Raw genomic sequence first — 26,492 nt, forward strand, 5'->3', positions numbered from 1 at the left:
GTATCATTCTCCCAAAATATGACGAATAACGATTTCGGAATAGCATTGGCGGAAAGTGCACACGATTCTGAATTGGTACGAAGTAATATGAAAAGTCGCATGACTTGTAGTAAAGCAGTAGGCCACATTTTGTGGTGTGAGGCGAGCAGCGCACTCTGGAGCTAGCCGCAGATACTATGTATCATGCTCCCAAAATATGACGAATAACGATTTAGGAATAGCATTGGCGGAAAGTACACACGATTCTGAATTGCTACGAAGTAATATGAAAAGTCGCATGACTTGTAGTAAAGCAGTAGGCCACATTTTGTGGTGTGAGGCGAGCAGCGCACTCTGGAGCTAGCCGCAGATACTATGTATCATGCTCCCAAAATATGACGAATAACGATTTAGGAATAGCATTGGCGGAAAGTACACACGATTCTGAATTGCTACGAAGTAATATGAAAAGTCGCATGACTTGTAGTAAAGCAGTAGGCCACATTTTGTGGTGTCGGACGAGCAGCGCACTCTGGACATAGCCGCAGATACTATGTATCATTCTCCCAAAATATGACGAATAACGATTTCGGAATAGCATTGGCGGAAAGTACACACGATTCCGAATTGGTACGAAGTAATATGAAAAGTCGCATGACTTGTAGTAAAGCAGTAGGCCACATTTTGTGGTGTGAGGCGAGCAGCGCACTCTGGAGCTAGCCGCAGATACTATGTATCATGCTCCCAAAATATGACGAATAACGATTTAGGAATAGCATTGGCGGAAAGTACACACGATTCTGAATTGCTACGAAGTAATATGAAAAGTCGCATGACTTGTAGTAAAGCAGTAGGCCACATTTTGTGGTGTGAGGCGAGCAGCGCACTCTGGAGCTAGCCGCAGATACTATGTATCATGCTCCCAAAATATGACGAATAACGATTTAGGAATAGCATTGGCGGAAAGTACACACGATTCTGAATTGCTACGAAGTAATATGAAAAGTCGCATGACTTGTAGTAAAGCAGTAGGCCACATTTTGTGGTGTCGGACGAGCAGCGCACTCTGGACATAGCCGCAGATACTATGTATCATTCTCCCAAAATATGACGAATAACGATTTCGGAATAGCATTGGCGGAAAGTGCACACGATTCTGAATTGGTACGAAGTAATATGAAAAGTCGCATGACTTGTAGTAAAGCAGTAGGCCACATTTTGTGGTGTGAGGCGAGCAGCGCACTCTGGAGCTAGCCGCAGATACTATGTATCATGCTCCCAAAATATGACGAATAACGATTTAGGAATAGCATTGGCGGAAAGTACACACGATTCTGAATTGCTACGAAGTAATATGAAAAGTCGCATGACTTGTAGTAAAGCAGTAGGCCACATTTTGTGGTGTCGGACGAGCAGCGCACTCTGGACATAGCCGCAGATACTATGTATCATTCTCCCAAAATATGACGAATAACGATTTCGGAATAGCATTGGCGGAAAGTGCACACGATTCTGAATTGGTACGAAGTAATATGAAAAGTCGCATGACTTGTAGTAAAGCAGTAGGCCACATTTTGTGGTGTGAGGCGAGCAGCGCACTCTGGAGCTAGCCGCAGATACTATGTATCATGCTCCCAAAATATGACGAATAACGATTTAGGAATAGCATTGGCGGAAAGTACACACGATTCTGAATTGCTACGAAGTAATATGAAAAGTCGCATGACTTGTAGTAAAGCAGTAGGCCACATTTTGTGGTGTCGGACGAGCAGCGCACTCTGGACATAGCCGCAGATACTATGTATCATTCTCCCAAAATATGACGAATAACGATTTCGGAATAGCATTGGCGGAAAGTACACACGATTCCGAATTGGTACGAAGTAATATGAAAAGTCGCATGACTTGTAGTAAAGCAGTAGGCCACATTTTGTGGTGTGAGGCGAGCAGCGCACTCTGGAGCTAGCCGCAGATACTATGTATCATGCTCCCAAAATATGACGAATAACGATTTAGGAATAGCATTGGCGGAAAGTACACACGATTCTGAATTGCTACGAAGTAATATGAAAAGTCGCATGACTTGTAGTAAAGCAGTAGGCCACATTTTGTGGTGTGAGGCGAGCAGCGCACTCTGGAGCTAGCCGCAGATACTATGTATCATGCTCCCAAAATATGACGAATAACGATTTAGGAATAGCATTGGCGGAAAGTACACACGATTCTGAATTGCTACGAAGTAATATGAAAAGTCGCATGACTTGTAGTAAAGCAGTAGGCCACATTTTGTGGTGTCGGACGAGCAGCGCACTCTGGACATAGCCGCAGATACTATGTATCATTCTCCCAAAATATGACGAATAACGATTTCGGAATAGCATTGGCGGAAAGTGCACACGATTCTGAATTGGTACGAAGTAATATGAAAAGTCGCATGACTTGTAGTAAAGCAGTAGGCCACATTTTGTGGTGTGAGGCGAGCAGCGCACTCTGGAGCTAGCCGCAGATACTATGTATCATGCTCCCAAAATATGACGAATAACGATTTAGGAATAGCATTGGCGGAAAGTACACACGATTCTGAATTGCTACGAAGTAATATGAAAAGTCGCATGACTTGTAGTAAAGCAGTAGGCCACATTTTGTGGTGTCGGACGAGCAGCGCACTCTGGACATAGCCGCAGATACTATGTATCATTCTCCCAAAATATGACGAATAACGATTTCGGAATAGCATTGGCGGAAAGTACACACGATTCCGAATTGGTACGAAGTAATATGAAAAGTCGCATGACTTGTAGTAAAGCAGTAGGCCACATTTTGTGGTGTGAGGCGAGCAGCGCACTCTGGAGCTAGCCGCAGATACTATGTATCATGCTCCCAAAATATGACGAATAACGATTTAGGAATAGCATTGGCGGAAAGTACACACGATTCTGAATTGCTACGAAGTAATATGAAAAGTCGCATGACTTGTAGTAAAGCAGTAGGCCACATTTTGTGGTGTGAGGCGAGCAGCGCACTCTGGAGCTAGCCGCAGATACTATGTATCATGCTCCCAAAATATGACGAATAACGATTTAGGAATAGCATTGGCGGAAAGTACACACGATTCTGAATTGCTACGAAGTAATATGAAAAGTCGCATGACTTGTAGTAAAGCAGTAGGCCACATTTTGTGGTGTCGGACGAGCAGCGCACTCTGGACATAGCCGCAGATACTATGTATCATTCTCCCAAAATATGACGAATAACGATTTCGGAATAGCATTGGCGGAAAGTGCACACGATTCTGAATTGGTACGAAGTAATATGAAAAGTCGCATGACTTGTAGTAAAGCAGTAGGCCACATTTTGTGGTGTGAGGCGAGCAGCGCACTCTGGAGCTAGCCGCAGATACTATGTATCATGCTCCCAAAATATGACGAATAACGATTTAGGAATAGCATTGGCGGAAAGTACACACGATTCTGAATTGCTACGAAGTAATATGAAAAGTCGCATGACTTGTAGTAAAGCAGTAGGCCACATTTTGTGGTGTCGGACGAGCAGCGCACTCTGGACATAGCCGCAGATACTATGTATCATTCTCCCAAAATATGACGAATAACGATTTCGGAATAGCATTGGCGGAAAGTACACACGATTCCGAATTGGTACGAAGTAATATGAAAAGTCGCATGACTTGTAGTAAAGCAGTAGGCCACATTTTGTGGTGTGAGGCGAGCAGCGCACTCTGGAGCTAGCCGCAGATACTATGTATCATGCTCCCAAAATATGACGAATAACGATTTAGGAATAGCATTGGCGGAAAGTACACACGATTCTGAATTGCTACGAAGTAATATGAAAAGTCGCATGACTTGTAGTAAAGCAGTAGGCCACATTTTGTGGTGTGAGGCGAGCAGCGCACTCTGGAGCTAGCCGCAGATACTATGTATCATGCTCCCAAAATATGACGAATAACGATTTAGGAATAGCATTGGCGGAAAGTACACACGATTCTGAATTGCTACGAAGTAATATGAAAAGTCGCATGACTTGTAGTAAAGCAGTAGGCCACATTTTGTGGTGTCGGACGAGCAGCGCACTCTGGACATAGCCGCATACTATGTATCATTCTCCCAAAATATGACGAATAACGATTTCGGAATAGCATTGGCGAAAAGTACACACGATTCTGAATTGGTACGAAGTAATATGAAAAGTCGCATGACTTGTAGTAAAGCAGTAGGCCACATTTTGTGGTGTGAGGCGAGCAGCGCACTCTGGACATAGCCGCAGATACTATGTATCATTGTCCCAAAATATAACGAATAACGATTTCGGAATAGCATTGGCGGAAAGTACACACGATTCCGAATTGCTACGAAGTAATATGAAAAGTCGCATGACTTGTAGTAAAGCAGTAGGCCACATTTTGTGGTGTGAGGCGAGCAGCGCACTCTGGAGCTAGCCGCAGATACTATGTATCATTCTCCCAAAATATGACGAATAACGATTTCGGAATAGCATTGGCGGAAAGTACACACGATTCTGAATTGGTACGAAATAACATGAAAAGACGCATGACTTGTAGTAAAGCAGTAGGCCACATTTTGTGGTGTCGGACGAGCAGCGCACTCTGGACATAGCCGCATACTATGTATCATTCTCCCAAAATATGACGAATAACGATTTCGGAATAGCATTGGCGAAAAGTACACACGATTCTGAATTGGTACGAAGTAATATGAAAAGTCGCATGACTTGTAGTAAAGCAGTAGGCCACATTTTGTGGTGTGAGGCGAGCAGCGCACTCTGGACATAGCCGCAGATACTATGTATCATTGTCCCAAAATATAACGAATAACGATTTCGGAATAGCATTGGCGGAAAGTACACACGATTCCGAATTGCTACGAAGTAATATGAAAAGTCGCATGACTTGTAGTAAAGCAATAGGCCACATATTGTGGTGTGAGGCGAGCAGCGCACTCTGGAGCTAGCCGCAGATACTATGTATCATGCTCCCAAAATATGACGAATAACGATTTAGGAATAGCATTGGCGGAAAGTACACACGATTCCGAATTGGTACGAAGTAATATGAAAAGTCGCATGACTTGTAGTAAAGCAGTAGGCCACATTTTGTGGTGTGAGGCGAGCAGCGCACTCTGGAGCTAGCCGCAGATACTATGTATCATGCTCCCAAAATATGACGAATAACGATTTAGGAATAGCATTGGCGGAAAGTACACACGATTCTGAATTGCTACGAAGTAATATGAAAAGTCGCATGACTTGTAGTAAAGCAGTAGGCCACATTTTGTGGTGTCGGACGAGCAGCGCACTCTGGACATAGCCGCATACTATGTATCATTCTCCCAAAATATGACGAATAACGATTTCGGAATAGCATTGGCGAAAAGTACACACGATTCTGAATTGGTACGAAGTAATATGAAAAGTCGCATGACTTGTAGTAAAGCAGTAGGCCACATTTTGTGGTGTGAGGCGAGCAGCGCACTCTGGACATAGCCGCAGATACTATGTATCATTCTCCCAAAATATGACGAATAACGATTTCGGAATAGCATTGGCGGAAAGTACACACGATTCTGAATTGGTACGAAGTAATATGAAAAGTCGCATGACTTGTAGTAAAGCAGTAGGCCACATTTTGTGGTGTCGGACGAGCAGCGCACTCTGGACATAGCCGCAGATACTATGTATCATTCTCCCAAAATATGACGAATAACGATTTCGGAATAGCATTGGCGGAAAGTACACACGATTCTGAATTGGTACGAAGTAATATGAAAAGTCGCATGACTTGTAGTAAAGCAGTAGGCCATATTTTGTGGTGTCGGACGAGCAGCGCACTCTGGACATAACCGCAGATACTATGTATCATTCTCCCAAAATATGACGAATAACGATTTCGGAATAGCATTGGCGGAAAGTACACACGATTCTGAATTGGTACAAAGTAATATGAAAAGTCGCATGACTTGTAGTAAAGCAGTAGGCCACATTTTGTGGTGTGAGGCGAGCAGCGCACTCTGGAGCTAGCCGCAGAATCTATGTATCATTCTCCCAAAATATGACGAATAACGATTTCGGAATAGCATTGGCGGAAAGTACACACGATTCCGAATTGGTACGAAGTAATATGAAAAGTCGCATGACTTGTAGTAAAGCAGTAGGCCACATATTGTGGTGTGAGGCGAGCAGCGCACTCTGGAGCTAGCCGCAGATACTATGTATCATTCTCCCAAAATATGACGAATAACGATTTCGGAATAGCATTGGCGGAAAGTACACACGATTCTGAATTGGTACGAAATAACATGAAAAGACGCATGACTTGTAGTAAAGCAGTAGGCCACATTTTGTGTGAGGCGAGCAGCGCACTCTCGAGCTAGCCGCAGAATCTATGTATCATTCTCCCAAAATATGACGAATAACGATTTCGGAATAGCATTGGTGGATAGTACACACGATTCTGAATTGGTACGAAATAACATGAAAAGACGCATGACTTGTAGTAAAGCAGTAGGCCACATTTTGTGGTGTGAGGCGAGCAGCGCACTCTGGAGCTAGCCGCAGATACTATGTATCATTCTCCCAAAATATGACGAATAACGATTTCGGAATAGCATTGGCGGAAAGTACACACGATTCTGAATTGGTACAAAGTAATATGAAAAGTCGCATGACTTGTAGTAAAGCAGTAGGCCACATTTTGTGGTGTGAGGCGAGCAGCGCACTCTGGAGCTAGCCGCAGATACTATGTATCATTCTCCCAAAATATGACGAATAACGATTTCGGAATAGCATTGGCGGAAAGTACACACGATTCTGAATTGGTACGAAATAACATGAAAAGACGCATGACTTGTAGTAAAGCAGTAGGCCACATTTTGTGGTGTGAGGCGAGCAGCGCACTCTGGAGCTAGCCGCAGAATCTATGTATCATTCTCCCAAAATATGACGAATAACGATTTCGGAATAGCATTGGTGGATAGTACACACGATTCTGAATTGGTACGAAGTAATATGAAAAGTCGCATGACTTGTAGTAAAGCAGTAGGCCACATTTTGTGGTGTCGGACGAGCAGCGCACTCTGGACATAGCCGCAGATACTATGTATCATTCTCCCAAAATATGACGAATAACGATTTCGGAATAGCATTGGCGAAAAGTACACACGATTCTGAATTGGTACGAAGTAATATGAAAAGTCGCATGACTTGTAGTAAAGCAGTAGGCCACATTTTGTGGTGTCGGACGAGCAGCGCACTCTGGACATAGCCGCAGATACTATGTATCATTCTCCCAAAATATGACGAATAACGATTTCGGAATAGCATTGGCGAAAAGTACACACGATTCTGAATTGGTACGAAGTAATATGAAAAGTCGCATGACTTGTAGTAAAGCAGTAGGCCACATTTTGTGGTGTCGGACGAGCAGCGCACTCTGGACATAGCCGCAGATACTATGTATCATTCTCCCAAAATATGACGAATAACGATTTCGGAATAGCATTGGCGAAAAGTACACACGATTCTGAATTGGTACGAAGTAATATGAAAAGTCGCATGACTTGTAGTAAAGCAGTAGGCCACATTTTGTGGTGTCGGACGAGCAGCGCACTCTGGACATAGCCGCAGATACTATGTATCATTCTCCCAAAATATGACGAATAACGATTTCGGAATAGCATTGGCGAAAAGTACACACGATTCTGAATTGGTACGAAGTAATATGAAAAGTCGCATGACTTGTAGTAAAGCAGTAGGCCACATTTTGTGGTGTCGGACGAGCAGCGCACTCTGGACATAGCCGCAGATACTATGTATCATTCTCCCAAAATATGACGAATAACGATTTCGGAATAGCATTGGCGGAAAGTACACACGATTCTGAATTGGTACGAAATAACATGAAAAGACGCATGACTTGTAGTAAAGCAGTAGGCCACATTTTGTGGTGTGAGGCGAGCAGCGCACTCTGGAGCTAGCCGCAGAATCTATGTATCATTCTCCCAAAATATGACGAATAACGATTTCGGAATAGCATTGGTGGATAGTACACACGATTCTGAATTGGTACGAAGTAATATGAAAAGTCGCATGACTTGTAGTAAAGCAGTAGGCCACATTTTGTGGTGTCGGACGAGCAGCGCACTCTGGACATAGCCGCAGATACTATGTATCATTCTCCCAAAGTATGACGAATAACGATTTCGGAATAGCATTGGCGAAAAGTACACACGATTCTGAATTGGTACGAAGTAATATGAAAAGTCGCATGACTTGTAGTAAAGCAGTACGCCACATTTTGTGGTGTCGGACGAGCAGCGCACTCTGGACATAGCCGCAGATACTATGTATCATTCTCCCAAAATATGACGAATAACGATTTCGGAATAGCATTGGCGAAAAGTACACACGATTCTGAATCGGTACGAAGTAATATGAAAAGTCGCATGACTTGTAGTAAAGCAGTAGGCCACATTTTGTGGTGTCGGACGAGCAGCGCACTCTGGACATAGCCGCAGATACTATGTATCATTCTCCCAAAATATGACGAATAACGATTTCGGAATAGCATTGGCGAAAAGTACACACGATTCTGAATTGGTACGAAGTAATATGAAAAGTCGCATGACTTGTAGTAAAGCAGTAGGCCACATTTTGTGGTGTCGGACGAGCAGCGCACTCTGGACATAGCCGCAGATACTATGTATCATTCTCCCAAAATATGACGAATAACGATTTCGGAATAGCATTGGCGGAAAGTACACACGATTCTGAATTGGTACGAAATAACATGAAAAGACGCATGACTTGTAGTAAAGCAGTAGGCCACATTTTGTGGTGTGAGGCGAGCAGCGCACTCTGGAGCTAGCCGCAGAATCTATGTATCATTCTCCCAAAATATGACGAATAACGATTTCGGAATAGCATTGGTGGATAGTACACACGATTCTGAATTGGTACGAAGTAATATGAAAAGTCGCATGACTTGTAGTAAAGCAGTAGGCCACATTTTGTGGTGTCGGACGAGCAGCGCACTCTGGACATAGCCGCAGATACTATGTATCATTCTCCCAAAATATGACGAATAACGATTTCGGAATAGCATTGGCGAAAAGTACACACGATTCTGAATTGGTACGAAGTAATATGAAAAGTCGCATGACTTGTAGTAAAGCAGTAGGCCACATTTTGTGGTGTCGGACGAGCAGCGCACTCTGGACATAGCCGCAGATACTATGTATCATTCTCCCAAAATATGACGAATAACGATTTCGGAATAGCATTGGTGGATAGTACACACGATTCTGAATTGGTACGATGTAATATGAAAAGTCGCATGACTTGTAGTAAAGCAGTAGGCCACATTTTGTGGTGTCGGACGAGCAGCGCACTCTGGAGCTAGCCGCAGATACTATGTATCATTCTCCCAAAATATGACGAATAACGATTTCGGAATAGCATTGGCGAAAAGTACACACGATTCTGAATTGGTACGAAGTAATATGAAAAGTCGCATGACTTGTAGTAAAGCAGTAGGCCACATTTTGTGGTGTCGGACGAGCAGCGCACTCTGGACATAGCCGCAGATACTATGTATCATTCTCCCAAAATATGACGAATAACGATTTCGGAATAGCATTGGCGAAAAGTACACACGATTCTGAATTGGTACGAAGTAATATGAAAAGTCGCATGACTTGTAGTAAAGCAGTAGGCCACATTTTGTGGTGTCGGACGAGCAGCGCACTCTGGACATAGCCGCAGATACTATGTATCATTCTCCCAAAATATGACGAATAACGATTTCGGAATAGCATTGGCGGATAGTACACACGATTCTGAATTGGTACGAAGTAATATGAAAAGTCGCATGACTTGTAGTAAAGCAGTAGGCCACATTTTGTGGTGTGAGGCGAGCAGCGCAGTCTGGAGCTAGCCGCAGATACTATGTATCATTCTCCCAAAATATGACGAATAACGATTTCGGAATAGCATTGGCGAAAAGTACACACGATTCTGAATTGGTACGAAGTAATATGAAAAGTCGCATGACTTGTAGTAAAGCAGTAGGCCACATTTTGTGGTGTCGGACGAGCAGCGCACTCTGGACATAGCCGCAGATACTATGTATCATTCTCCCAAAATATGACGAATAACGATTTCGGAATAGCATTGGCGGATAGTACACACGATTCTGAATTGGTACGAAGTAATATGAAAAGTCGCATGACTTGTAGTAAAGCAGTAGGCCACATTTTGTGGTGTCGGACGAGCAGCGCACTCTGGACATAGCCGCAGATACTATGTATCATTCTCCCAAAATATGACGAATAACGATTTCGGAATAGCATTGGCGGATAGTACACACGATTCTGAATTGGTACGAAGTAATATGAAAAGTCGCATGACTTGTAGTAAAGCAGTAGGCCACATTTTGTGGTGTCGGACGAGCAGCGCACTCTGGACATAGCCGCAGATACTATGTATCATTCTCCCAAAATATGACGAATAACGATTTCGGAATAGCATTGGCGAAAAGTACACACGATTCTGAATTGGTACGAAGTAATATGAAAAGTCGCATGACTTGTAGTAAAGCAGTAGGCCACATTTTGTGGTGTCGGACGAGCAGCGCACTCTGGACATAGCCGCAGATACTATGTATCATTCTCCCAAAATATGACGAATAACGATTTCGGAATAGCATTGGCGAAAAGTACACACGATTCTGAATTGGTACGAAGTAATATGAAAAGTCGCATGACTTGTAGTAAAGCAGTAGGCCACATTTTGTGGTGTCGGACGAGCAGCGCACTCTGGACATAGCCGCAGATACTATGTATCATTCTCCCAAAATATGACGAATAACGATTTCGGAATAGCATTGGCGAAAAGTACACACGATTCTGAATTGGTACGAAGTAATATGAAAAGTCGCATGACTTGTAGTAAAGCAGTAGGCCACATTTTGTGGTGTCGGACGAGCAGCGCACTCTGGACATAGCCGCAGATACTATGTATCATTCTCCCAAAATATGACGAATAACGATTTCGGAATAGCATTGGCGGATAGTACACACGATTCTGAATTGGTACGAAGTAATATGAAAAGTCGCATGACTTGTAGTAAAGCAGTAGGCCACATTTTGTGGTGTGAGGCGAGCAGCGCAGTCTGGAGCTAGCCGCAGATACTATGTATCATTCTCCCAAAATATGACGAATAACGATTTCGGAATAGCATTGGCGAAAAGTACACACGATTCTGAATTGGTACGAAGTAATATGAAAAGTCGCATGACTTGTAGTAAAGCAGTAGGCCACATTTTGTGGTGTCGGACGAGCAGCGCACTCTGGACATAGCCGCAGATACTATGTATCATTCTCCCAAAATATGACGAATAACGATTTCGGAATAGCATTGGCGGATAGTACACACGATTCTGAATTGGTACGAAGTAATATGAAAAGTCGCATGACTTGTAGTAAAGCAGTAGGCCACATTTTGTGGTGTGAGGCGAGCAGCGCAGTCTGGAGCTAGCCGCAGATACTATGTATCATTCTCCCAAAATATGACGAATAACGATTTCGGAATAGCATTGGCGAAAAGTACACACGATTCTGAATTGGTACGAAGTAATATGAAAAGTCGCATGACTTGTAGTAAAGCAGTAGGCCACATTTTGTGGTGTCGGACGAGCAGCGCACTCTGGACATAGCCGCAGATACTATGTATCATTCTCCCAAAATATGACGAATAACGATTTCGGAATAGCATTGGCGGATAGTACACACGATTCTGAATTGGTACGAAGTAATATGAAAAGTCGCATGACTTGTAGTAAAGCAGTAGGCCACATTTTGTGGTGTGAGGCGAGCAGCGCAGTCTGGAGCTAGCCGCAGATACTATGTATCATTCTCCCAAAATATGACGAATAACGATTTCGGAATAGCATTGGCGAAAAGTACACACGATTCTGAATTGGTACGAAGTAATATGAAAAGTCGCATGACTTGTAGTAAAGCAGTAGGCCACATTTTGTGGTGTCGGACGAGCAGCGCACTCTGGACATAGCCGCAGATACTATGTATCATTCTCCCAAAATATGACGAATAACGATTTCGGAATAGCATTGGCGGATAGTACACACGATTCTGAATTGGTACGAAGTAATATGAAAAGTCGCATGACTTGTAGTAAAGCAGTAGGCCACATTTTGTGGTGTCGGACGAGCAGCGCACTCTGGACATAGCCGCAGATACTATGTATCATTCTCCCAAAATATGACGAATAACGATTTCGGAATAGCATTGGCGGATAGTACACACGATTCTGAATTGGTACGAAGTAATATGAAAAGTCGCATGACTTGTAGTAAAGCAGTAGGCCACATTTTGTGGTGTCGGACGAGCAGCGCACTCTGGACATAGCCGCAGATACTATGTATCATTCTCCCAAAATATGACGAATAACGATTTCGGAATAGCATTGGCGAAAAGTACACACGATTCTGAATTGGTACGAAGTAATATGAAAAGTCGCATGACTTGTAGTAAAGCAGTAGGCCACATTTTGTGGTGTCGGACGAGCAGCGCACTCTGGACATAGCCGCAGATACTATGTATCATTTTCCCAAAATATGACGAATAACGATTTCGGAATAGCATTGGCGGAAAGTACACACGATTCTGAATTGGTACGAAGTAATATGAGAAGTCGCATGACTTGTAGTAAAGCAATAGGCCACATATTGTGGTGTGAGGCGAGCAGCGCACTCTGGAGCTAGCCGCAGAATCTATGTATCATTCTCCCAAAATATGACGAATAACGATTTCGGAATAGCATTGGTGGAAAGTACACACGATTCTGAATTGGTACGAAGTAATATGAAAAGTCGCATGACTTGTAGTAAAGCAGTAGGCCACATTTTTTGGTGTGAGGCGAGCAGCGCACTCTGGAGCTAGCCGCAGATACTATGTATCATTCTCCCAAAATATGACGAATAACGATTTCGGAATAGCATTGGCGGAAAGTACACACGATTCTGAATTGGTACGAAGTAATATGAAAAGTCGCATGACTTGTAGTAAAGCAGTAGGCCACATTTTGTGGTGTCGGACGAGCAGCGCACTCTGGACATAGCCGCAGATACTATGTATCATTCTCCCAAAATATGACGAATAACGATTTCGGAATACCATTGGCGGATAGTACACACGATTCTGAATTGGTACGAAGTAAGATGAAATGTCGCATGACTTGTAGTAAAGCAGTAGGCCACATTTTGTGGTGTCGGACGAGCAGCGCACTCTGGACATAGCCGCAGATACTATGTATCATTCTCCCAAAATATGACGAATAACGATTTCGGAATAGCATTGGCGGAAAGTACACACGATTCTGAATTGGTACGAAGTAATATGAAAAGTCGCATGACTTGTAGTAAAGCAGTAGGCCACATTTTGTGGTGTCGGACGAGCAGCGCACTCTGGACATAGCCGCAGATACTATGTATCATTCTCCCAAAATATGACGAATAACGATTTCGGAATAGCATTGGCGGAAAGTACACACGATTCTGAATTGGTACGAAATAACATGAAAAGACGCATGACTTGTAGTAAAGCAGTAGGCCACATTTTGTGGTGTGAGGCGAGCAGCGCACTCTGGACATAGCCGCAGATACTATGTATCATTCTCCCAAAATATAACGAATAACGATTTCGGAATAGCATTGGCGGAAAGTACACACGATTCCGAATTGGTACGAAGTAATATGAAAAGTCGCATGACTTGTAGTAAAGCAGTAGGCCACATGTTGTGGTGTCGGACGAGCAGCGCACTCTGGACATAGCCGCAGATACTATGTATCATTCTCCCAAAATATGACGAATAACGATTTCGGAATAGCATTGGCGAAAAGTACACACGATTCTGAATTGGTACGAAGTAATATGAAAAGTCGCATGACTTGTAGTAAAGCAGTAGGCCACATTTTGTGGTGTCGGACGAGCAGCGCACTCTGGACATAGCCGCAGATACTATGTATCATTCTCCCAAAATATGACGAATAACGATTTCGGAATACCATTGGCGGATAGTACACACGATTCTGAATTGGTACGAAGTAAGATGAAATGTCGCATGACTTGTAGTAAAGCAGTAGGCCACATTTTGTGGTGTCGGACGAGCAGCGCACTCTGGACATAGCCGCAGATACTATGTATCATTCTCCCAAAATATGACGAATAACGATTTCGGAATAGCATTGGCGGAAAGTACACACGATTCTGAATTGGTACGAAGTAATATGAAAAGTCGCATGACTTGTAGTAAAGCAGTAGGCCACATTTTGTGGTGTCGGACGAGCAGCGCACTCTGGACATAGCCGCAGATACTATGTATCATTCTCCCAAAATATGACGAATAACGATTTCGGAATAGCATTGGCGGAAAGTACACACGATTCTGAATTGGTACGAAATAACATGAAAAGACGCATGACTTGTAGTAAAGCAGTAGGCCACATTTTGTGGTGTGAGGCGAGCAGCGCACTCTGGACATAGCCGCAGATACTATGTATCATTCTCCCAAAATATAACGAATAACGATTTCGGAATAGCATTGGCGGAAAGTACACACGATTCCGAATTGGTACGAAGTAATATGAAAAGTCGCATGACTTGTAGTAAAGCAGTAGGCCACATGTTGTGGTGTCGGACGAGCAGCGCACTCTGGACATAGCCGCAGATACTATGTATCATTCTCCCAAAATATGACGAATAACGATTTCGGAATAGCATTGGCGAAAAGTACACACGATTCTGAATTGGTACGAAGTAATATGAAAAGTCGCATGACTTGTAGTAAAGCAGTAGGCCACATTTTGTGGTGTCGGACGAGCAGCGCACTCTGGACATAGCCGCAGATACTATGTATCATTCTCCCAAAATATGACGAATAACGATTTCGGAATAGCATTGGCGAAAAGTACACACGATTCTGAATTGGTACGAAGTAATATGAAAAGTCGCATGACTTGTAGTAAAGCAGTAGGCCACATTTTGTGGTGTCGGACGAGCAGCGCACTCTGGACATAGCCGCAGATACTATGTATCATTCTCCCAAAATATGACGAATAACGATTTCGGAATAGCATTGGCGAAAAGTACACACGATTCTGAATTGGTACGAAATAACATGAAAAGACGCATGACTTGTAGTAAAGCAGTAGGCCACATTTTGTGGTGTGAGGCGAGCAGCGCACTCTGGACATAGCCGCAGATACTATGTATCATTCTCCCAAAATACGACGAATAACGATTTCGGAATAGCATTGGCGGAAAGTACACACGATTCTGAATTGGTACGAAATAACATGAAAAGACGCATGACTTGTAGTAAAGCAGTAGGCCACATTTTGTGGTGTCGGACGAACAGCGCACTCTGTACATAGCCGCAGATACTATGTATCATTCTCCCAAAATATGACGAATAACGATTTCGGAATAGCATTGGCGAAAAGTACACACGATTCTGAATTGGTACGAAATAACATGAAAAGACGCATGACTTGTAGTAAAGCAGTAGGCCACATTTTTTGGTGTGAGGCGACCAGCGCACTCTGGAGCTAGCCGCAGATACTATGTATCATTCTCCCAAAATATGACGAATAACGATTTCGGAATAGCATTGGCGGAAAGTACACACGATTCTGAATTGGTACGAAGTAATATGAAAAGTCGCATGACTTGTAGTAAAGCAGTAGGCCACATGTTGTGGTGTCGGACGAGCAGCGCACTCTGGACATAGCCGCAGATACTATGTATCATTCTCCCAAAATATGACGAATAACGATTTCGGAATAGCATTGGCGAAAAGTACACACGATTCTGAATTGGTAAGAAGTAATATGAAAAGTCGCATGACTTGTAGTAAAGCAGTAGGCCACATTTTGTGGTGTCGGACGAACAGCGCACTCTGGACATAGCCGCAGATACTATGTATCATTCTCCCAAAATATGACGAATAACGATTTCGGAATAGCATTGGCGAAAAGTACACACGATTCTGAATTGGTACGAAGTAATATGAAAAGTCGCATGACTTGTAGTAAAGCAGTAGGCCACATTTTGTGGTGTCGGACGAGCAGCGCACTCTGGACATAGCCGCAGATACTATGTATCATTCTCCCAAAATATGACGAATAACGATTTCGGAATAGCATTGTCGGATAGTACACACGATTCTGAATTGGTACGAAGTAATATGAAAAGTCGCATGACTTGTAGTAAAGCAGTAGGCCACATTTTGTGGTGTCGGACGAGCAGCGCACTCTGGACATAGCCGCATACTATGTATCATTCTCCCAAAATATGACGAATAACGATTTCGGAATAGCATTGGCGGAAAGTACACACGATTCTGAATTGGTACGAAGTAATATGAAAAGTCGCATGACTTGTAGTAAAGCAGTAGGCCACATTTTGTGGTGTCGGACGAGCAGCGCACTCTGGACATAGCCGCAGATACTATGTATCATTCTCCCAAAATATGACGAATAACGATTTCGGAATAGCATTGTCGAAAAGTACACACGATTCTGAATTGGTACGAAGTAATATGAAAAGTCGCATGACTTGTAGTAAAGCAGTAGGCCACATTTTGTGGTGTCGGACGAGCAGCGCACTCTGGTCATAGCCGCAGATACTATGTATCATTCTCCCAAAATATGACGAATAACGATTTCGGAATAGCATTGGCGAAAAGTACACACGATTCTGAATTGGTACGAAGTAATATGAAAAGTCGCATGACTTGTAGTAAAGCAGTAGGCCACATTTTGTGGTGTCGGACGAGCAGCGCACTCTGGACATAGCCGCAGATACTATGTATCATTCTCCCAAAATATGACGAATAACGATTTCGGAATAGCATTGGCGAAAAGTACACACGATTCTGAATTGGTACGAAGTAATATGAAAAGTCGCATGACTTGTAGTAAAGCAGTAGGCCACATTTTGTGGTGTCGGACGAGCAGCGCACTCTGGACATAGCCGCAGATACTATGTATCATTCTCCCAAAATATGACGAATAACGATTTCGGAATAGCATTGGCGAAAAGTACACACGATTCTGAATTGGTACGAAGTAATATGAAAAGTCGCATGACTTGTAGTAAAGCAGTAGGCCACATTTTGTGGTGTCGGACGAGCAGCGCACTCTGGACATAGCCGCAGATACTATGTATCATTCTCCCAAAATATGACGAATAACGATTTCGGAATAGCATTGGCGAAAAGTACACACGATTCTGAATTGGTACGAAGTAATATGAAAAGTCGCATGACTTGTAGTAAAGCAGTAGGCCACATTTTGTGGTGTCGGACGAGCAGCGCACTCTGGACATAGCCGCAGATACTATGTATCATTCTCCCAAAATATGACGAATAACGATTTCGGAATAGCATTGGCGAAAAGTACACACGATTCTGAATTGGTACGAAGTAATATGAAAAGTCGCATGACTTGTAGTAAAGCAGTAGGCCACATTTTGTGGTGTCGGACGAGCAGCGCACTCTGGACATAGCCGCAGATACTATGTATCATTCTCCCAAAATATGACGAATAACGATTTCGGAATAGCATTGGCGAAAAGTACACACGATTCTGAATTGGTACGAAGTAATATGAAAAGTCGCATGACTTGTAGTAAAGCAGTAGGCCACATTTTGTGGTGTCGGACGAGCAGCGCACTCTGGACATAGCCGCAGATACTATGTATCATTCTCCCAAAATATGACGAATAACGATTTCGGAATAGCATTGGCGAAAAGTACACACGATTCTGAATTGGTACGAAGTAATATGAAAAGTCGCATGACTTGTAGTAAAGCAGTAGGCCACATTTTGTGGTGTCGGACGAGCAGCGCACTCTGGACATAGCCGCAGATACTATGTATCATTCTCCCAAAATATGACGAATAACGATTTCGGAATAGCATTGGCGAAAAGTACACACGATTCTGAATTGGTACGAAGTAATATGAAAAGTCGCATGACTTGTAGTAAAGCAGTAGGCCACATTTTGTGGTGTCGGACGAGCAGCGCACTCTGGACATAGCCGCAGATACTATGTATCATTCTCCCAAAATATGACGAATAACGATTTCGGAATAGCATTGGCGAAAAGTACACACGATTCTGAATTGGTACGAAGTAATATGAAAAGTCGCATGACTTGTAGTAAAGCAGTAGGCCACATTTTGTGGTGTCGGACGAGCAGCGCACTCTGGACATAGCCGCAGATACTATGTATCATTCTCCCAAAATATGACGAATAACGATTTCGGAATAGCATTGGCGAAAAGTACACACGATTCTGAATTGGTACGAAGTAATATGAAAAGTCGCATGACTTGTAGTAAAGCAGTAGGCCACATTTTGTGGTGTCGGACGAGCAGCGCACTCTGGACATAGCCGCAGATACTATGTATCATTCTCCCAAAATATGACGAATAACGATTTCGGAATAGCATTGGCGAAAAGTACACACGATTCTGAATTGGTACGAAGTAATATGAAAAGTCGCATGACTTGTAGTAAAGCAGTAGGCCACATTTTGTGGTGTCGGACGAGCAGCGCACTCTGGACATAGCCGCAGATACTATGTATCATTCTCCCAAAATATGACGAATAACGATTTCGGAATAGCATTGGCGGATAGTACACACGATTCTGAATTGGTACGAAGTAATATGAAAAGTCGCATGACTTGTAATAAAGCAGTAGGCCACATTTTGTGGTGTCGGACGAGCAGCGCACTCTGGACATAGCCGCAGATACTATGTATCATTCTCCCAAAATATGACGAATAACGATTTCGGAATAGCATTGGCGAAAAGTACACACGATTCTGAATTGGTACGAAGTAATATGAAAAGTCGCATGACTTGTAGTAAAGCAGTAGGCCACATTTTGTGGTGTCGGACGAGCAGCGCACTCTGGACATAGCCGCAGATACTATGTATCATTCTCCCAAAATATGACGAATAACGATTTCGGAATACCATTGGCGGAAAGTACACACGATTCTGAATTGGTACGAAATAACATGAAAAGACGCATGACTTGTAGTAAAGCAGTAGGCCACATTTTGTGGTGTGAGGCGAGCAGCGCACTCTGGAGCTAGCCGCAGATACTATGTATCATTCTCCCAAAATATAACGAATAACGATTTCGGAATAGCATTGGCGGAAAGTACACACGATTCCGAATTGGTACGAAGTAATATGAAAAGTCGCATGACTTGTAGTAAAGCAGTAGGCCACATTTTTTGGTGTGAGGCGACCAGCGCACTCTGGAGCTAGCCGCAGATACTATGTATCATTCTCCCAAAATATGACGAATAACGATTTCGGAATAGCATTGGCGGAAAGTACACACGATTCTGAATTGGTACGAAGTAATATGAAAAGTCGCATGACTTGTAGTAAAGCAGTAGGCCACATTTTGTGGTGTCGGACGAGCAGCGCACTCTGGACATAGCCGCAGATACTATGTATCATTTTCCCAAAATATGACGAATAACGATTTCGGAATAGCATTGGCGGAAAGTACACACGATTCTGAATTGGTACGAAGTAATATGAAAAGTCGCATGACTTGTAGTAAAGCAGTAGGCCACATTTTGTGGTGTCGGACGAGCAGCGCACTCTGGACATAGCCGCAGATACTATGTATCATTTTCCCAAAATATGACGAATAACGATTTCGGAATAGCATTGGCGGAAAGTACACACGATTCTGAATTGGTACGAAGTAATATGAGAAGTCGCATGACTTGTAGTAAAGCAGTAGGCCACATATTGTGGTGTGAGGCGAGCAGCGCACTCTGGAGCTAGCCGCAGAATCTATGTATCATTCTCCCAAAATATGACGAATAACGATTTCGGAATAGCATTGGTGGAAAGTACACACGATTCTGAATTGGTACGAAGTAATATGAAAAGTCGCATGACTTGTAGTAAAGCAGTAGGCCACATTTTGTGGTGTCGGACGAGCAGCGCACTCTGGACATAGCCGCAGATACTATGTATCATTCTCCCAAAATATGACGAATAACGATTTCGGAATAGCATTGGCGGAAAGTAGACACGGTTCTGAATTGGTACGAAATAACATGAAAAGACGCATGACTTGTAGTAAAGCAGTAGGCCACATTTTGTGGTGTCGGACGAGCAGCGCACTCTGGACATAGCCGCAGATACTATGTATCATTCTCCCAAAATATGACGAATAACGATTTCGGAATAGCATTGGCGGAAAGTACACACGATTCTGAATTGGTACGAAGTAATATGAAAAGTCGCATGACTTGTAGTAAAGCAGTAGGCCACATTTTGTGGTGTGAGGCGAGCAGCGCACTCTGGAGCTAGCCGCAGATACTATGTATCATTCTCCCAAAATATGACGAATAACGATTTCGGAATAGCATTGGCGGAAAGTACACACGGTTCTGAATTGGTACGAAATAACATTAAAAGACGCATGACTTGTAGTAAAGCAGTAGGCCACATTTTGTGGTGTCGGACGAGCAGCGCACTCTGGACATAGCCGCAGATACTATGTATCATTCTCCCAAAATATGACGAATAACGATTTCGGAATACCATTGGCGGATAGTACACACGATTCTGAATTGGTACGAAGTAATATGAAAAGTCGCATGACTTGTAGTAAAGCAGTAGGCCACATTTTGTGGTGTCGGACGAGCAGCGCACTCTGGAGCTAGCCGCAGATACTATGTATCATTCTCCCAAAATATGACGAATAACGATTTCGGAATAGCATTGGCGGAAAGTACACACGATTCTGAATTGGTACGAAGTAATATGAGAAGTCGCATGACTGGTAGTAAAGCTGTAGGCCACATTTTGTGGTGTCGGACGAGCAGCGCACTCTGGAGCTAGCCGCAGATACTATGTATCATTCTCCCAAAATATGACGAATATCGATTTCGGAATAGCATTGGCGGAACGTTCACACGATTCTGAATTGGTACGAAGTAATATGAAAAGTCGCATGACTGGTAGTAAAGCTGTAGGCCACATTTTGTGGTGTCGGACGAGCAGCGCACTCTGGAGCTAGCCGCAGATACTATGTATCATTCTCCCAAAATATGACGAATATCGATTTCGGAATAGCATTGGGGGAAAGTACACACGATTCTGAATTGGTACGAAATAACATAAAAAGACGCATGACTTGTAGTAAAGCAGTAGGCCACATTTTGTGGTGTCGGACGAGCAGCGCACTCTGGACATAGCCGCAGATACTATGTATCATTCTCCCAAAATATGACGAATAACGATTTCGGAATAGCATTGGCGGAAAGTACACACGATTCTGAATTGGTACGAAATAACATGAAAAGACGCATGACTTGTAGTAAAGCAGTAGGCCACATTTTGTGGTGTGAGGCGAGCAGCGCACTCTGGAGCTAGCCGCAGATACTATGTATCATTCTCCCAAAATATGACGAATAACGATTTCGGAATAGCATTGGCGGAAAGTACACACGATTCCGAATTGGTACGAAGTAATATGAAAAGTCGCATGACTTGTAGTAAAGCTGTAGGCCACATATTGTGGTGTGAGGCGAGCAGCGCACTCTGGAGCTAGCCACAGATACTATGTATCATTCTCCCAAAATATGACGAATAACGATTTCGGAATAGCATTGGCGGAAAGTACACACGATTCCGAATTGGTACGAAGTAATATGAAAAGTCGCATGACTTGTAGTAAAGCTGTAGGCCACATATTGTGGTGTGAGGCGAGCAGCGCACTCTGGAGCTAGCCGCAGATACTATGTATCATTCTCCCAAAATATGACGAATAACGATTTCGGAATAGCATTGGCGGAAAGTACACACGATTCCGAATTGGTACGAAGTAATATGAAAAGTCGCATGACTTGTAGTAAAGCTGTAGGCCACATATTGTGGTGTGAGGCGAGCAGCGCACTCTGGAGCTAGCCGCAGATACTATGTATCATTCTCCCAAAATATGACGAATAACGATTTCGGAATAGCATTGGCGGAAAGTACACACGATTCCGAATTGGTACGAAGTAATATGAAAAGTCGCATGACTTGTAGTAAAGCTGTAGGCCACATATTGTGGTGTGAGGCGAGCAGCGCACTCTGGAGCTAGCCGCAGATACTATGTATCATTCTCCCAAAATATGACGAATAACGATTTCGGAATAGCATTGGCGGAAAGTACACACGATTCTGAATTGGTACGAAGTAATATGAAAAGTCGCATGACTTGTAGTAAAGCAGTAGGCCACATTTTGTGGTGTCGGACGAGCAGCGCACTCTGGACATAGCCGCAGATACTATGTATCATTTTCCCAAAATATGACGAATAACGATTTCGGAATAGCATTGGCGGAAAGTACACACGATTCTGAATTGGTACGAAGTAATATGAGAAGTCGCATGACTTGTAGTAAAGCAATAGGCCACATATTGTGGTGTGAGGCGAGCAGCGCACTCTGGAGCTAGCCGCAGATACTATGTATCATTCTCCCAAAATATGACGAATAACGATTTCGGAATAGCATTGGCGGAAAGTACACACGATTCTGAATTGGTACGAAGTAATATGAAAAGTCGCATGACTTGTAGTAAAGCAGTAGGCCACATTTTGTGGTGTGAGGCGAGCAGCGCACTCTGGAGCTAGCCGCAGATACTATGTATCATTCTTTCAAAATATGACGTATAACGATTTCGGAATAGCATTGCGGAAGGTACACACGATTCTGAATTGGTACGAAGTAATATGAAAAGTCGCATGACTTGTAGTAAAGCTGTAGGCCACATATTGTGGTGTGAGGCGAGCAGCGCACTCTGGAGCTAGCCGCAGATACTATGTATCATTCTCCCAAAATATGACGAATAACGATTTCGGAATAGCATTGGCGGAAAGTACACACGATTCCGAATTGGTACGAAGTAATATGAAAAGTCGCATGACTTGTAGTAAAGCAGTAGGCCACATTTTGTGGTGTGAGGCGAGCAGCGCACTCTGGAGCTAGCCGCAGATACTATGTATCATTCTCCCAAAATATGACGAATAACGATTTCGGAATAGCATTGGTGGAAAGTACACACGATTCTGAATGGGTACGAAGTAATATGAAAAGTCGCATGACTTGTAGTAAAGCAGTAGGCCACATTTTGTGGTGTGAGGCGAGCAACGCACTCTGGAGCTAGCCGCAGATACTATGTATCATTCTCCCAAAATATGACGAATAACGATTTCGGAATAGCATTGGCGGAAAGTACACACGATTCTGAATTGGTACGAAGTAATATGAAAAGTCGCATGACTTGTAGTAAAGCAGTAGGCCACATTTTGTGGTGTCGGACGAGCAGCGCACTCTGGACATAGCCGCAGATACTATGTATCATTCTCCCAAAATATGACGAATAACGATTTCGGAATAGCATTGGCGAAAAGTACACACGATTCTGAATTGGTACGAAGTAATATGAAAAGTCGCATGACTTGTAGTAAAGCAGTAGGCCACATTTTGTGGTGTCGGACGAGCAGCGCACTCTGGACATAGCCGCAGATACTATGTATCATTCTCCCAAAATATGACGAATAACGATTTCGGAATAGCATTGGCGGAAAGTACACACGATTCTGAATTGGTACGAAGTAATATGAAAAGTCGCATGACTTGTAGTAAAGCAGTAGGCCACATTTTGTGGTGTGAGGCGAGCAGCGCACTCTGGAGCTAGCCGCAGATACTATGTATCATTCTTTCAAAATATGACGTATAACGATTTCGGAATAGCATTGCGGAAAGTACACACGATTCCGAATTGGTACGAAGTAATATGAAAAGTCGCATGACTTGTAGTAAAGCAGTAGGCCACATTTTGTGGTGTGAGGCGAGCAACGCACTCTGGAGCTAGCCGCAGATACTATGTATCATTCTCCCAAAATATGACGAATAACGATTTCGGAATAGCATTGGCGGAAAGTACACACGATTCTGAATTGGTACGAAGTAATATGAAAAGTCGCATGACTTGTAGTAAAGCAGTAGGCCACATTTTGTGGTGTCGGACGAGCAGCGCACTCTGGACATAGCCGCAGATACTATGTATCATTCTCCCAAAATATGACGAATAACGATTTCGGAATAGCATTGGCGAAAAGTACACACGATTCTGAATTGGTACGAAGTAATATGAAAAGTCGCATGACTTGTAGTAAAGCAGTAGGCCACATTTTGTGGTGTCGGACGAGCAGCGCACTCTGGACATAGCCGCAGATACTATGTATCATTCTCCCAAAATATGACGAATAACGATTTCGGAATAGCATTGGCGGAAAGTACACACGATTCTGAATTGGTACGAAGTAATATGAAAAGTCGCATGACTTGTAGTAAAGCAGTAGGCCACATTTTGTGGTGTGAGGCGAGCAGCGCACTCTGGAGCTAGCCGCAGATACTATGTATCATTCTTTCAAAATATGACGTATAACGATTTCGGAATAGCATTGCGGAAAGTACACACGATTCCGAATTGGTACGAAGTAATATGAAAAGTCGCATGACTTGTAGTAAAGCAGTAGGCCACATTTTGTGGTGTGAGGCGAGCAACGCACTCTGGAGCTAGCCGCAGATACTATGTATCATTCTCCCAAAATATGACGAATAACGATTTCGGAATAGCATTGGCGGAAAGTACACACGATTCTGAATTGGTACGAAGTAATATGAAAAGTCGCATGACTTGTAGTAAAGCAGTAGGCCACATTTTGTGGTGTGAGGCGAGCAACGCACTCTGGAGCTAGCCGCAGATACTATGTATCATTCTCCCAAAATATGACGAATAACGATTTCGGAATAGCATTGGCGGAAAGTACACACGATTCTGAATTGGTACGAAGTAATATGAAAAGTCGCATGACTTGTAGTAAAGCAGTAGGCCACATTTTGTGGTGTCGGACGAGCAGCGCACTCTGGACATAGCCGCAGATACTATGTATCATTCTCCCAAAATATGACGAATAACGATTTCGGAATAGCATTGGCGAAAAGTACACACGATTCTGAATTGGTACGAAGTAATATGAAAAGTCGCATGACTTGTAGTAAAGCAGTAGGCCACATTTTGTGGTGTCGGACGAGCAGCGCACTCTGGACATAGCCGCAGATACTATGTATCATTCTCCCAAAATATGACGAATAACGATTTCGGAATAGCATTGGCGGAAAGTACACACGATTCTGAATTGGTACGAAGTAATATGAAAAGTCGCATGACTTGTAGTAAAGCAGTAGGCCACATTTTGTGGTGTCGGACGAGCAGCGCACTCTGGACATAGCCGCAGATACTATGTATCATTCTCCCAAAATATGACGAATAACGATTTCGGAATAGCATTGGCGAAAAGTACACACGATTCTGAATTGGTACGAAGTAATATGAAAAGTCGCATGACTTGTAGTAAAGCAGTAGGCCACATTTTGTGGTGTGAGGCGAGCAGCGCACTCTGGAGCTAGCCGCAGATACTATGTATCATTCTTTCAAAATATGACGTATAACGATTTCGGAATAGCATTGCGGAAAGTACACACGATTCCGAATTGGTACGAAGTAATATGAAAAGTCGCATGACTTGTAGTAAAGCTGTAGGCCACATATTGTGGTGTGAGGCGAGCAGCGCACTCTGGAGCTAGCCGCAGATACTATGTATCATTCTCCCAAAATATGACGAATAACGATTTCGGAATAGCATTGGCGGAAAGTACACACGATTCTGAATTGGTACGAAGTAATATGAAAAGTCGCATGACTTGTAGTAAAGCAGTAGGCCACATTTTGTGGTGTGAGGCGAGCAGCGCACTCTGGAGCTAGCCGCAGATACTATGTATCATTCTCCCAAAATATGACGAATAACGATTTCGGAATAGCATTGGTGGAAAGTACACACGATTCTGAATGGGTACGAAGTAATATGAAAAGTCGCATGACTTGTAGTAAAGCAGTAGGCCACATTTTGTGGTGTGAGGCGAGCAACGCACTCTGGAGCTAGCCGCAGATACTATGTATCATTCTCCCAAAATATGACGAATAACGATTTCGGAATAGCATTGGCGGAAAGTACACACGATTCTGAATTGGTACGAAGTAATATGAAAAGTCGCATGACTTGTAGTAAAGCAGTAGGCCACATTTTGTGGTGTCGGACGAGCAGCGCACTCTGGACATAGCCGCAGATACTATGTATCATTCTCCCAAAATATGACGAATAACGATTTCGGAATAGCATTGGCGAAAAGTACACACGATTCTGAATTGGTACGAAGTAATATGAAAAGTCGCATGACTTGTAGTAAAGCAGTAGGCCACATTTTGTGGTGTCGGACGAGCAGCGCACTCTGGACAT

Source organism: Schistocerca cancellata, chromosome 9, assembly GCF_023864275.1.
Source record: "Schistocerca cancellata isolate TAMUIC-IGC-003103 chromosome 9, iqSchCanc2.1, whole genome shotgun sequence".
Lineage (NCBI taxonomy): Eukaryota > Metazoa > Arthropoda > Insecta > Orthoptera > Acrididae > Schistocerca > Schistocerca cancellata.